Here is a 16,322-nt window from a genome sequence, read left to right as displayed (position 1 = left end):
TTATTTACCGAGTAAATTTATTTTAACCCATTTGTGCCTAGCGTCTGTTTAAACGAACAATTCAATTTTTTTAAAATAAAAAATATAAAAACTAAAACTCAAGTGTATTATTATTATTTATTTTGCAGAACACTTCAGCTCTGTCCATCATAAAATATTAACAAATACTGTGAATTTTTATATTTAAATTTTAAGTTTTAGAACACTGTCTTTTTTTTAGCTTAAGTGGATGATAACGGAAAGAAATATCAACTTAATTTAGACAAATATATATTTGCGGTAATAAGTAAGTAAATAATAATATTTACAATTTTTCAAAGCGGGTGTTTGTAATATATACGGCACTTTTTGTGACAAGGAGATAATTTATTAGCTAATGTACTTCGTTTTTAAAAATTTAATTTAAGAATAAAAAATCTTAAAATATTAATAAAGCAAAATAATAATGTCAAATAAATAATTCAAATGAATAGTTAATATTAAATATGAAATAAATAGTTAATGTAAAATAAAGAGTTCAATTGAGTAATTAATATCAAATATCCAATTAATAGTTAATGTCAACCGAATAGTTCAAATGAATGCATCGCTGAATTAAAATTTAATTTGCTATACAAATAGTTAATTTATGTATTGCAGATTCTGTAAGCTTTAAAATAATTTGTTCTCCTTTTTAATACATTATCTTCAAGATACCGGCTATTGATCATAAAAATGTGAATTTGAAAACGTAATTTTAATTCAAGCTGAATAAATACGTGGCAAATTATATAATATTCTAATTACATACGTATATGCAAATTAAATTTATTATTAGTGTGATATTTTCTTAAACATCTTTTGAATTTTGTTAAGCTGTTTTCCTTAAAATTGAAGATGAATTTTAAATGATAAATTACTTCGAAAAAAATATAAGGATTTTAATAAGTTTTATGTAATATTGCATGAATATATTGAAATGGAAAGGTAGATCCAAACAAAAATATTATTCCTAACAAAAATTAAAAAGTTTACTTAATGTTTTAAATAGTTAATTTACATACCAGATAAATCAATTTAAGAAATATCTCAATTGATTCTTATTTTTTCCAACACTAAATATAGCTGCAAAACTTTTATACTGAGTATTTTTACTTTAGATAAAAGCAATAATGAAAAATATCCCATAAAGTAATGAATTGATTTATGTTAATTTAAAGAGCAAAGGACTTAAATCTTAACTTTTTTTTTACATCTTATCGCAGTAGAAAATGTTTAGTATTTCCCACGTAAATTATTATGATCAGCCTTTCCAATACTTGTAATTGCAAATATTGTGACAATAAACATCGAACTACTATCGGTTACGTAAAACACGAAAAGAACATTATAGCATGAGTTTAACCAGAAAAAAAAGTCAGTAAGGTCACCCACTGTAAACATTTCACTGAAGTTTACTTTTTCATTAACCATTAGTTCGCAAATAATTCCGTTGTTCCATTCAAGGTAAGAAAAAACAATGGCGGCATTTTAATCTATTGTTTCAACCAGGTGCAAACACGCCTCTTTCGAAGTGCTTAAAACATTTTTAAAACCGTAATATATTTGCTTTGTTTGTAGTGCATTCAAGAGTAATGATTAACAAGAACATAATTGAGTTTAGAGAAACTTGCACAATTATTAACATCTGTGTATAAATGTTAATGTTTATCATGTTAATGTATGTTAATGTTAAGTGTATAATAATAAGCATCATCATCAAAACTTAACCCCGTCTTGACCCGTCAGGGGGCATCCGGAGAAAACTGCACGCGCGTAACCTCTCAGTGAAAAAAAAAGAGGATTCAAAAAAGTAGGCTTGGTGGCGATCCATGGCAACACAGGTCTCAAAGAATTTAGTGAAATCTTGAAATTAACAATGGTAGTTACTCAGAAAATAGAATTTAGGAGTTTGAGTGTTCAAACATAATAGGCGAGGTAATCAAAAAAAAAAAAAAGTAGCATTGAAAAAAGGTAACAAACATATTGTGATGATGAAAAGTACCAGAATTTGTCCAAAGCCCATGAAAACAGATACAATTTCAAAAAGAAGAGTTACGGTGATATAATAATAAGCATGTATAAATGTAATAAATTATGACTTTTTAAAATTTTCGTTATTTATCGCCTTAATTTTATGAAATAATTCTATGCCAACACTTTGCGAGTAAAGATATCGAGCTATTTTTTATTTTTTTGTGATATTCGATATTTTACGTAAATAAATTTAAACAAAAAAGCAAGTGACTCTTAAAAATGATTTTGAGCCAGTATGGTTGCTTTAAATCATTGAGGAGGTGTCCAACAATTTAAATAAAATAAAATGAAATAAATGAATAAAAAGTCATAAAAACAATGAATTAACGTTTCCATTTAAACATGATATGTTTTTTTTAAAGTCACGTTTTAAAAAAAAAGTATTGCTTAAAAAAGTCGTGAAAGAATTCATTCGTACTTAAAATGGATACTTTCAAATCAGTGGCACGCAAAAGACATTGATAGAAAACATACATAAAATCTTGATTCAAGAAATAACTACAATCATTTCGGCAAGCTGTTTATGTTTAACACAAGGTAACTAGTAGTTCTGTTGTGTTGTTTAACTCAAGGTAGTAAAGAACAATAACGGCATTCTTTTCTCCTGTTTCAATGATGCGCGGGCACGCCTCAATTCAGAACATTACTTAATTAAAAATTAATAATTTTTTTAAAAGTATTCTTCATCTCTTATAACAATGGATTATAAGCTTCAAATTGTTTTAGTTGTCTCTGAAATCCTTCAAACTAAGTACATTGACGCCCATGTATAGAGGCCAAATGCTCTCGTCTGATCTTAGTGAAAATTTTCTATAATAAATCAATTATATAAAAATGTCATGATCAATTGATTTAACTTCCTCTTTTAAATCATTAATTCTTAAACAACATGTAGACATAATCACGTGCCGCCATAGCACAGTGTTTAAGGAACTTGGAAGAACTTGGGTTTGATACCCGGTGACGGCTTGAAGCCCATCCAGCTTCAGATCAATAGGTACCAGCTTATGTTTGAAATAAAAGCAATAAAAAAGTTAACCATATTGCTATTATCTTATAGTTGGTCATGAAATTAAAGAGCCTTAACCCACACGACACCCCGGCTGTTTCGCGAATTTTATTGATATATTAATGCATTTCTCATTAATAAATTTAAATTTAATGCAATAGATTCTTTGAAACGATACGAACTAAGTTTTATTTCTTTAAATCGTTAAGCGTAACTCAATTTTTTTTTTAAAAAAAGGCCTAATTAAATGTCAAAAATAATAAAAATAGTATCTGTTCATAAAAAGCCGCCGTTTTAAAATGACGGGTACTTACTACTATCAGTGACACGCAAGAAGTAACGTAAAATTAACATAAAATCATAATTCGAAAAATATTTTTAAATATTTCGGTTGTATAGTAGTTTTTCCCCATATTGTTAAACACAAATAATAGCAACGTTTAGTTACTCAAGATAGATAACAACAATTACGGCATTGTTATCCCTTGTTGCAACTATGCATGAACATGCCCTATGCAGAGCACTACTTCATCAAAAACTATTTTTTTAAAAACTCTAACACAGAAAGGGCTATTAGTTGGCGATACTTAGTGTCAATGAAATCCTTCAAAACTATATTGACGCTCAAGTATAGAGGTCTATTGTTTACGTCTACCGTTACGGAAAAAGTGTGAAACAAAACAGTTATAGTAATGTCACGATCAATTGAATTAACCTGATCTTGAAAGTCATTAATATATAAATGACATGTATACAATATAGGAGCCGTAAAGGCATAGGAGTTAAAGCTCTGTGGCTTTCAATTTGAAAGACTGGAGTTTGATTACTGGTATGGCTTGAAGCGGACCCAATTTTTAGTTGATGGGCACCATATTGTCTAGGAAGTAAAGGTGGTCGGCACGCAGTGTGGAACGCATTGCTATCCTCCTACCGTTGGTCATAGAAATCTTAACTCCCTGGCCCTCAAAAGACGGCTGTGGGAATGCTTTATTTTATAGATATATTTAATGCATTTTTCATGAATTTAAATTGAAACAATAGATTTTTAAAAACGATGCAAACTCAGTTTTGCATCTTTAAATCCTAACGCTTGACTAAAAATTAGAAAACAATAATAGAAAAAAAAAAACAAAATTAAATGCCAAAATTATAAAACTATATTATCTGGTCTTAAAAAGGTCACCTTATTAAAATTATGTGACAACAAAGGCCAAGCAGTGTAAAATTAACATAAAATCATAATTCGTAGAATCAATACAAATATTTCAGTTATATAGTAGCTTTTCCCTTTTATGTAAAATACAAATAACTAGTAGTCACAGTTAGTTGTCTTTACTCAAGGTACTGTTAAGAATAATAACGGCATTCTTATTCTTTTTAATCTCAATGATGTGCGAACACGCCTCATGCAGAACACGCTACATCATCAAAAACTATTTTTTTTTAAAAGTATTCTTCAATCCTAACAAAAGGGTTATTAGTTTTAGATACTTAGTGTCAATGAAATCCTTCAAAAATATATCAACGCCCGCATATGGAGGCCGAATATTTACCTCTTCCGTTAACGGAAAAAGTAAGTAACAAAATCAGTGATATAAATGTCACGATCAATTGATTTAACTTCCTCTTGAAAGTTATTAAATATTTAAATCACGTAAGATACATTTAAAGCAGGAATGATCCACGCATCTAGATCAGGTGAATTAGGCAAGAAATATTCAAGGTCGAAAAGGTGTCTTATCGTAACAATCAAAGCAGGTGATGTCTGTTCTCGGAATATCAACAAATTCTCTCCGGTAATTTATTCGAATAATTAAGCGAGGTAGTTAAGTTTAAGAAATTATATGTGTCATGAATTACAGTAGAAATATGTATGGCTCCTTAAATATTAATTTGTAAATTTTGGAAAAAAATAATGTATCGTTTCTCCAAAATAGGTTCAAGCTCACATATTAAGCTCCAAAAATAGGTTAAATTTCGGTGTCTTGGTTAAAAAAACTTGCATGGTAATCGATTTGATGTAAATTTTTTTTAATATTTAATGTTCGGGTAATATATAAAAATAGAAAAAATCCTCTGTGAATTTGAACTTGAGCCGCTACATGATTCTCTTTTGCTCTACAAGTTCTCCTGTCTTCCGAGTTATGCAGAAAATTACACCCGTTATGATGAAAATGTTATTGCTTTAAAACTTTTATTTAGATAAACTATTTATCGAACGGATAAAGTTGAATATGATAAAAAATGTAGATACTTAAATTTTAATAATATGCGGCTTCTAAACCTTATTTTCTAAATAATCGTTTAATAAAAAAATATATCTTTTATTTTCTTAAAAAAATAAATGCGAAATTAGTTTTTAAATTTAAGAATAACATTTTGAACAATAAATATGAATTAATATTTTTATTATTTTTAAGAAATAATAGTCATGTCTAGTTTTCTATTAAATGTCTAGTTTTCTATTAATTTTTGTTTTCATTAATTTTGTTCTCACTAATTGGCTGAAATGCTCTATTTTGATACTTTGTTGTTCAAGAGATATTGATAAGTGTGTCCAATGAAACACTATCTGAGAAATTTGATGCTATCTCTGTTTTAAAATGCCTGTTCAGTGTATTATTAAAACTAGGGAGCACCACATGTTCGCTGCCGCTCGATAACACCCAAGGTTTGCTTTACGCTCGCCCGTGTTTCTTAAAAAGCTGAAGTTATTCACTTGAAGTTCATTCTTCAGCTTATAATTATTTTTCGAAATATTTCAGTAAAAATAAAGCAATTTCGTTGCTTCATATGAAAATATATATATTTCTTGTTTCTCAACTTTTAAACGATCACAAAACAAAATGTTTAAGCATATTTAAAAATGTTATTCAACTAGATTAAAGAGCTTTAGCGCTCTAATACAAATCAAATGTAAGTCAGTAGCAAAGAAAATTTTTTAATTCAGAATTTGTTTTAGTACATAAGTATTTATAAAATATTGAAGTAATAGTGAGTATTTATTTTAAAGTTCTTTTTTTTTTGTAACAAAGTACTAAGTTTTTATTTTTGGCAAATTTATTAATTAATTCAAAACATGGTATCCAATACTAGGTAAGTTCAAATATAAGAATGCAAACATAAGATAAAGAAGAAACTTGAACTCGTTCACTTCTTTTTAGTGCAGCTTTTTTAAAAAAAATTAGGTTTTACGTTATTTTGGAGAGAAATAAAATTTTTCCATTCATATACGCTTGATTGGATAATAGGAATTTCGAATGCGTAAATTTAATTTTGTGAACAAGGTGTGACTGTGAGTTTAGTAAATATAAAAGAAGAGAACATTTTTGTCCAACGAATAAGTGATTCGGTGCAAATTTTTGATTGAAGCGAATTGATGAAACATATTTCGCGAATTAAGGATCATGTATAATATTTCTTTTGCTATCAGCTTGATCGGATGATAGCAATTTCGAATGTATAATTTAAATTTTTAAAAAGTGGTGTGGCGGAGAGTTTAGTAGATATAAAAGAGGAGAAAATATTTGTCTCACGAATAAAGGATTCGATGTTAATATCTGATCGAAGTAAGTTGAAGAATTTCTTGAATTAAGGATAAAATAATATTTCTATTCTCATCCAATTGATCTGATGAAAGCAATTTCCAACGTGTGATTTTGATATTTTAAAAGTGGTGTGACGTAGAGTTTAGTAAATATAAAAGAAGAGAAAATATTTGTCTCACGAATAAATGATTTGATGTAAATATCTGATTGAAGTAAATTGAAGAATTTCGTGAATTAAGGATAAGATAATGTTTCTATTCTCACCCAAATGATCTGATGAAAGCAATTTCGAACGTGTGATTTTGATATTTTAAAAGTGGTGTGAGGATGAGTTTAGTAAATATAAAAAGAGAGTAAATTTTTGGTCTAAGGAATAAATGGTTCACTGAAAACTTTTGGTCGAAGTAAATTGAAGACACACATTTCGTGAATAAGGATTAGGGATGAAATTTCTATCCATGTGAGCTTGATTTGTCTAGGAGATGAATGATTCAATTAAAATTTTTAATAGAAGTAAATCAAAGAAACAAGATTTTGTGAATTGAGGATGAAGAATAATGATATTTGAATTCACATGTTATTTCATAAATAAAGCAAATGTTACATTTTATTATGAGGCAATGCACTGATAATTTTAAGACATTATTTATAATGTTTATTAAAATCACATAATCTTATACGTAACTGCGTAAACGTTTTAGGTAAATATTAAAATATTATAATCTAAAATAAATGGTGTGTGAATAGAATTATTATAATACCGATTTTTGGATTTGATAAAGCTAATTATCGTAATTAAAATGCTCTTTTTACTGAAAATTATGCTCTTGTGGTAGCATATTCGAAAAGAATGTTTTGGTAAAACCAAGAAATGAATTAAAAGAATATCTTGAGATAATGCAAAAAGCGCATTCTAACTGTTTGAGATCTATGTGTCAGAATTTTATTTTTCTATCTGATTAAGTTAGTCTTAAGGAAAATGTGCAATATGTTCATCTTGAAAAAAAAATTATGAATAAGATGTAACTACACAATGAGAAAATGTACAATGTAAAAAAGTATATTGGTATTTAAAGCATTACATACACTTAATTATAACAAAATGGAATTAATACTTAATCTATTTTAAGCTTAAGTACTAAATTCAAACTACATTTAGAATTGGATTATTTTTCTTTAGGAAGAGTTAGAACTTAACAATCAGTGCACAAACATACTATGATGATTAAACGACTTAAAATATTATAATTTACCATTGTTATTGTTAAGAAAAAATTCGTTTTACAATTTCATTATTTGTGTTTACCAATTTTATTAATTTAGCATGTTTATTATTACCATAAGTAATTTAATATAAGTAATTTTATGCATTTTTATGAACTATCTCTGTGTTTGCGAAATTCAATTTTAAATAATTTTATTCATTTGACCAAAGCAATAATCATAAAATTAAATATCGAAACAATTCATTATTATTTTGTGTTGTCTTGGAAATACTTGATAAGTATCATAATTATAAGGTATCAAACTTTCAGCATTGCAAAAAATAAATAAATAAAAATTATTGGAAAACTATCAACATTTTTAAAATTTTTTATTTCAATTAATTATAATAAATAGTTATAAATAAATAAAAACAACTTTGTAATATAATTACTTAAAAAATTTAAATTTTATTTTTAATAATAATAAATATAATTAATTTTTATGATATAAGTTTTATTATTAAATTATTTTATTATTAAATTATTTTATTATTAAATTATTTTATTATTAAATTATTTTATTATTAAATCATTTTATTATTAAAATATTTTATTATTAAATTATTTTATAATTCATCAATCAAAATTGCTAAAGTTGTAAGTAATGCGAGGGCATAGAGAAGCAGAAGAAATTTTTGGAGGGGCGTGAATTATTTTAAACGCCATTTGGTAATCAAATCTATATTTTAAGTTTCAACGCAGATGGTTACATACATTTTTTTAAGTTTTTGAAAACCCAATTTTTGTTTGGGATGAAATTAAAGAGGAGGTTTAGAAAATTGGAAAAATTTGTTGAAAGAACTTAAGTTCTTTTAAATTACATATCAAATCTATATTTGATCAAATCTATATTTTAAGTTCCAACATATTCTATAATTTTTTTTCTTTACTATCAATTATGTACCAACGGAATCATAAATTTTAAGCATTTCTTTTTGAAAATGCCCCAACTGAAATGCTGATTTATTCATATATAAGTTAAAAATATGGCGAAAAAAGATATAAAGATTTTTAAAGGAGAAGAAAAAATTATAAAAAAAATGTTTTTAAAAATTATTCACTAATTTTAAAAAAATTTAAATTTGTGGATATATTTTTTCGGATATAATCGTGTGTGCTGATGATGAGATTATATCTTTTGCTTATTAATTTCATTTTCCAATTCTTTTTAAATTTCAAAATTTTTTTAAAAACATTTTTTAATAATTTCTCTCTCTCTCTCTCTTTATATATATACATATATATATATATATATATATATATATATATATATATATTAGAAACAGTTTGTTAAAAAAATGAGTTGATACAAATAAGAGAATATCAAAAAATAATAAAAATTGAGATGAATACATTAATTAAAATAAATTTGCATACTATTGTGAATAATACAAAACATTGATTAAAATAAATTTGCATACCTGTCAAATCACAAAAATAGTAATCACTAGTTATATTTTATAATTCATCACCAAGGAGTGAACCCACCAAAGGAAACACGCTGTATTCCTCCTGTTCTGATCTTGAGTCACAACGAAACTGGATGCAAAAACAAACTCTCCATGTTTACCGGCGACCTACTTCGATCACCGCCAGAGGGCGGTCTTACGTTGTCGTTTTCAGCAGTGGGCTAGTAGGACGGCCTCGATTTCTCTTGCTATTTAATTCATTTTCAAAGCTGAATAAAAGTTGGCAAGAAAAATCATCATCTTACCAAAGGTCGTGATATTCCTGCTCAAATTTTCTAACTGCCCTCAGGATAAATCAAGAAAAGAATGTCCGGTTGTTATTTTGCGCCATTTCCACTCTTGGTATTTTGGCAGATATATTGTGTATAAAGAGAGATATTTTTTGGGGCGAAATAGGTCTCTTCCCTTTCAGCATTCCATTTCGATCATTCGATTTTCTTTTCTATATCCAGAAAAAAAAAACTTTTTTTTTTCAAATAATTTAGCATGAATCGCGTGTGTGTACAATAAAACCACTTATGGATTTTTTAAAATAATTTTATCTTTAGAAAAAAAATGTCACTCATTTTAGTGTTTTTAATAATTACGATAAAATGTTAATTTTTGAGTTAAAGCAAAAATTGCTGTTGACATGCTGGTTCAAATGGGATGACATGAGATTTAAAACTTTAACGTTCTAAAATAATTTTTGCAGATAGTTAACTTAGATTAAAAAAAAAAAAAAAAAAAAAAACTGACTTGTTGCCTCTCTAATGGTGTATTCAAAGATTAGGGTACTTTTTTTGGAGGGGTTAAAGTCGAAATTAAATTATAATAAGTTCTCGTTGGCGAATGAAAAAATGTCGGAGGAATAGCAGAATAATCTTAAAATTATTTATACTTAATCAGCACGTGTATCCAGTCTGCCACCCATTTAAAAACTAAAACTTTTAAGGGCATCCTTAGTGTACTAAATGAAGTGTGTTCTTATCTTATTGATTGTACGAAACTGTTTTTTTTTTTTTTTTTTTATTTTTTTTTTTTTTAAAGGAAGAAAAAAAGACCAATTTGTTTCATGATTCTGTTTTCAAAACAAATTCATAAACGTGATAATAATACACACCATGTAATTTTTTCTAATCATCTAAATTGAAATTTAGCTTTTGCGCTTATAAAAGTTTTTAGTACTTCTTCAATTGCTGATTAAAGAAATGTTACGTCAATTGCAATATCTGTAAACTTAATTTTTTTAAAATGCCTTTAGAACTTCTCTTTTTCATCGAATCCTCCACCGAGCAGCTAATCTTCAATGAGCTTTTCATTTCGATTCTAATCTTCCACAAATGCTAAGTATAAAAATATTGGTAGATAAATAAGATTTATTTTGGATATCTCTAATTTTCATTAAAAAGAAATTATATTATTTTTGAAACAATACTAAGTCGAATAAATGGAAATTTACTGAAAGTGAAATGCAAAATAACAAAAAATACATTTAAAAAAACAATCAAATTAAATGCATGGAAGGTAAAAAAAAAAATAACGAAACACCTTGAATAACTTTTTTCACGAGCCACGACTCAACTTAAAGGTTCGAAAGAGTGACCTTAAGCATGCTAATTAATTAGAGCAGACGATATTTCAAGTTACGAAACCAGACACGAAAATGTTTTTTCTCTAAATAATCACACCTTTTTCTTTGACGGATAAGGATTTCTGCCCTTAAAAATATCGGAGGTAGCAGCAATCTGAGAAATATGATTCCAATAGATTGGTCAGGAGAGCGATCGAAAGATCAGACCCCTTAATCTTAATTTTATTTTTTGCATATTCTCGAGAACGTTTTAAGCGAATTGAAATATTCTTGCTTACAATTATAAAAATCGTTTATACAGAGATAATTTCATGATATAACAGAGATAATTTCAGAGATATTCTAGAGATACGCAAAAAGTAAAACTAACATTAAGGGTTCCAAACTTTGAACAGCACTTCAAACCAAACAATTGAGACCATATTTCTCAGATTGCGGCTATCCCCAATATTTTTAAGGCCAGAAATCTAAATCAGTCCGGAAAAAAAAGATATACTTATTTAAAGAAAGGAAAGCAAGTTTTTGTGTCTGATTTCGTAACTGAAAATATCATCTGCATAAAATAACTAGCATATTTGTGATCACCTCCTCGAACAATTAAGATTGAGTCCAAGTAGTACTTTAAAATCTGATCATTGGCTTAAAAGTTATTCTCGGTGTTCGTTTATTTATTTATTTTATTATTAATATTATACTGTGCAGTGCTAAAAAAAAAGAAAATTCTGAATAACTTTTGATCTAATAATTGGATTTTCACGAACTGAGACTCAATCTTAATCTGAGGTTAAAGGGCGTAAACTTAAATATTTTAAATAATTAGAACAGACGATATTTCAGTTTACAGAATCAGACACAAAAACTTATTTAATCTGAAGAAATATACCCTATTTGTGGAATATGGATTTCTAACCTTCAAAATATAGGGTCTCCGGTATTTCTGAAAATACAGTCCCGAAAGTTTGATTAGGAGGACGGTCGAAAGTTGGCCATTTAATATTAATTCTATTTTATGCGCATTTCGCCTTGTCTCGAGAATTGTTTTAAGCGAATGGACCTTTCTTTCTTTTTTTTTATTTTTTGCACACAACTATAAAATTATTTAAGTTAAATATGCAAAATATTATTTTTAAATTAATATTTAATATTTTATATTATTTTCTTTATTAATCGACGAAAAAAATTGAGTTTTCAGATATGTTTAGTTGTAAGTTTTTTAAGCACGTAATTTTAAATGGCAATATACAAAATGTGAACGAAATCGATGAAATAGCTTCTGAGTTATAATTTAAAAGAAAATTATATTTAAAGTTAGATTTCTCATGTATTTGACTGCTTTCGTTGAAATTTTGTATTTTGTTATTTAATCGAATTGAAATGTCGTATAAATTTGTGTACAAAAATTCTTTGACTTTTATTTAACATAACAATAAAAACAATTAAGTATTACTTAAAGTTATATTTAAAGTTATATTTTGGGTGGAATTATTTTTGGATAAGCAAATTTTATGATTGTGTGTAAAATTTTTTGATTCGCTTAAAAAATTCTCGAGATAAGACGAAATACGCAAAAATGTAAAATTGACATAAAGTTGCCCTAAATTTTGATCTTTCTCCTGATCAAACTAATGGGGCCATATTTTACGGATTACTCCTTTATACTTAGGTAGACAAGAATCCGAATCCGTCAAAGAAAAAAAAATATGTTTAATCAGAGAAAGCACGTTTTTGTGTAAATTTTCGTAACTTAAAATAGCATCTACATTAATTAATTAGCACATTTAAATAGTAAAACCAGGCCCTGGAACCATTAGGATTGAGCCCTAGCGCTTTAAAATCCGATCATTAGATCAAAAGTTATTCAGGATGTCCACTTTTTGCCCACTATATACAATAAATGAAAGAGTTTTGTCAAAAGGATATTCGGGAAACACTCGCGTTTTAATAAAACATTTAGCTATTATTAAGAAATAGTTTAAAATGCACAATATAATCAGGAAAAAAAAAGAGTAAAAATTACGGAATCGAATATAAACACCATTTTTGAAATAGATTTCAAACGACGCATCAGGCGACAAAACTTAGCAGCCTAGAAAATATTAAACTCTTATTCCTTTTGTAATTTTTTCTATTGATTTTTATAAAACAAATAAATAATCAAAAAATTTTAAAAGATTTTTGCTAGATTGTTCGTCTTTAATTATTTAAAAACTAAAATAATAACAGAATAACAAATATTATGCTGCGCAGTTTAGAAACTTACGCACAAAATTTTATCAAAACGTGTAGAATTTTTTATTCGCTCTGTAAAATTGTATTCTGAAATTACTAACGTTTTTCTGAGATTTCGCTATGAGTTTTCACTTCATTAAAAGTTCCGTTCTAGACGAAAAAAGCAATTTTATTTGTAATCTCTGAAAATTTTCATTTTAATCTTAAAAAAATAAAAGGAATCAGTCTGATTTTGCACATGACAACAGTTTGCTGCCCATGCAGTTCGTTTCATTTTGCGATCTCTAATAAATTGTGTTTTTCAAGTCATTATAATAAACGCTTAGAAGTCTCAACTGTGTTAAATTTTATTACCTTGTTTCTTCCGATCTTTTGCGCCTAATTACTAAGTGAGTACCTTATTTTTTTACTATTTGTTGCAGTCTTTAAAATGTATTTATCGAATTCAACAGTAAATCTTTTATATTATCTTCAAAAGATTACTAACTGTACTACTTAAGTAGAAATAAATTTTTACCTTTAGTCCAGCTGTTAAAATTTGTAAATATACTGTAAATACTTTGCTGATTCAAATTCTTCAGCTTTCACTTTTTCAACTTCTATTGTTGATTTTAATCAGTAGCTTCTTCTATGTAGTAGAAGAAACTACTTCTATGTTGTAGTTTCTTCTATTGTTGATTTAAAATGGGTTTTGTAACTACTCTGATTTTAATATTGTTTTTTTTTATTTTAATTTGTTATGTTATATATTTTTCTATCATATTCAGTTCACTTTACTCTACTTTTACAATTTATAATAGACATTTTCGGGTACAAAGTTATATTTTTAATATGGTGTTAGTATAGTACATTAAGTACGTGCAATTCAATTTAAAATTTAATTCAGATATTCCACTTCGAAAAATTATTTTTTTTATGAAAATTCGGCTATAAAAAGGTCTGAGGATATTTGTAGCAAGTGTTTTTGAAAGAGATATTTAAAACATTTATAACGTGCATATAGAATCCATTTAATTTTTTTTTTGCCGATTTTGAAACATCACATGTTTAGACTTAAATGCAAAATGACTTCATTGTAAAAAAAGTAAATCAGTTTGTAAATTATTTTTATTTTTATTCAAATGAAACGTAGTGCAATTTACAATAATTCTAACTTATTTTTTTAAAAAAAATACTAAAATATTTTATACGTAATAGCTGCGTCCATAATGATGGAATTTCCCAGCGATAAAAACATACGGGATAATATCAGTTATTAAAACTAAAAATATATATGCCTAAGACAGAAAAGCTATATCTGTAAAAAATGAACATGAGACTGTAATTCTGCTGTTAGTACATTTTCCGTTTTCGTAATTTGAAAAAAAATCACAAAACTTAAACAATTGCCACAGCATAGTTATTATCGACAATAAACTCTTTTTCCCCCAACATTTTTGTTTTGGCAAAGGAAGTTAGTACAATCCATATTTGCTTCTAGTTATCTAGCAATTATTTAGTTCTTTCCTTGAAAACATGTACTGAAAGAAAATGAATGAAAAATTTTTTTTAGAGTAAACTGTTTCTAGGAATAAAGAGTTTTTTTGTTTTCGGAATAAAATGCACCAATTCTTCATAAAGTAAAAATCTAGCCACTATATTTTTTTTTCCAAAAATAAAAAATAAAATAAATAAATAAATAAATCAACCGTATGCACATTTGAATAATCTTTTTACGTAATAAGTTAAGACTGATATAAATTGCAATTTTACTCTGACGTTCACATGTAAGCTGGAAACAATGTGTCTCAAAATTTGTTCGAAGTCTTCAATTTATAACCAATTAATTTTAAACTTAATAGTTAATTTATTATTAATATAGTTTTCGTTAGGATTGTTTTTAGGTAGTTTTTAATTTTTGATACATTAAATGGTAATCCATAATTTTCGTTTAACAAGTCACCATTTCATTAAAAAAGAGACTAAAATAAAAATGAATGAAAATCCTAGCATAACGGAAATTATCTTTCCTAGTCACAAACTTTTTCCTAGTCACAATTTTGAATGCATAACAATGCGTAACCCTCTGTCTAAAATTCGCTTTGTTATACAGGCTTTGCTGATAATATCGAGGGGCATTAGAAATATCAACAACAACACAACATGAATCAATTATAATTTTTTTTAAATCAAAACGTGTGAGAATGATCATGTGTTTCCCCTTTTGTACATCTGCTTCCATTATTTATGGGCACTGGTGGACAAAATTCCTTTAATAGCCATTTATTAAAATATTTATATAAACTATGAAAAATAATTTCAGAAACTACGGAAATTCCGTAGTAGTTGAAGGGTATGCATATAACGTATAGAAAAAAAAATACATATAGAAATCAAATTTACTTTCAGTTCTTAAAATCTTAAACTCTACATTTACTAGTGTTGAAGAAGTGTAAATGTAAATATTTCTAAATCGGATCAGTAAACGGAACGCGAAATTGTATTAGTACCATTTGACGTGCAGCAGTCTGTGAAATTTTGAATGACTTTATAAAGTATGTTTTATTGTACCCCGCCTTTTCCTATATTCCGCAAAAATTTTCTCATATCTATTGAAAATTAACTTTTAGTTCACTTATGGAAATGGACGTCAGCAGATGTCTTCTGTGAATAAATTAAATCATAGACCATAATAGAACTTAATTTTCAACGAATTATTTTAATTGGATACTTGAAATACATTTCCAAATATGTATAATGAAAAATGTGAAATTTTTTATAAAATGTTTGCTTAGATAAAAAAAAAACCTTTTTCATTGTTTTATTACATGTTCTTTTCTGCAAACCTTTCTAAACACTTATTGTTCAAACCTGCCCGCTTAATCTAAATAATCTCCAATTAAGCGTTATAAAACAATATCAATGCATATGGGGAGAAACCTTTATATTTTCCTTAAAATGAGAAATTTCTTAGAAACTAGAACAATGCCTGAATTCAAAAATTAAGATGGTTGACATACATAGAATGCAAATTCACTTTTATTCTCGAATAGTTTATAATAAAACCACAGCTGGCGGCTAGTTTAACTATTATTTCTTGAAGAACCGCTCAACATAAAAGAATATTGATGTAGCTAAAAAATAATTTCAAAATCAGCGAAGCGAATATTATTCTATTTTAAAGTTTAATTTAAA

At 26.9% G+C, this 16,322-nt stretch overlaps 1 protein-coding gene across 1 annotated transcript in view; it reads right to left on the bottom strand.

Moving 5' to 3' along the window:
- Window positions 1-9,502, bottom strand: part of LOC107448738 (uncharacterized) — a 50,867-nt gene extending 41,365 nt beyond the window's left edge. Inside the window, exon 1 of the mRNA XM_016064043.5 lies at window positions 9,299-9,502. The gene's annotated coding sequence lies outside the window, so the exon portion shown is untranslated. The remainder of the gene's footprint in view (window positions 1-9,298) is intronic.
- Between the last annotated feature and the right edge of the window lie 6,820 nt (window positions 9,503-16,322).

This window comes from Parasteatoda tepidariorum, chromosome 3 (assembly GCF_982258835.1).
Source record: "Parasteatoda tepidariorum strain Cologne lab strain chromosome 3, Ptep-v5.0, whole genome shotgun sequence".
NCBI classification, from domain to species: Eukaryota; Metazoa; Arthropoda; class Arachnida; order Araneae; family Theridiidae; genus Parasteatoda; species Parasteatoda tepidariorum.
The sequence above is the reverse complement of the archived record's forward strand: the minus strand, read 5'-3'. Positions and strand labels throughout refer to the sequence as shown.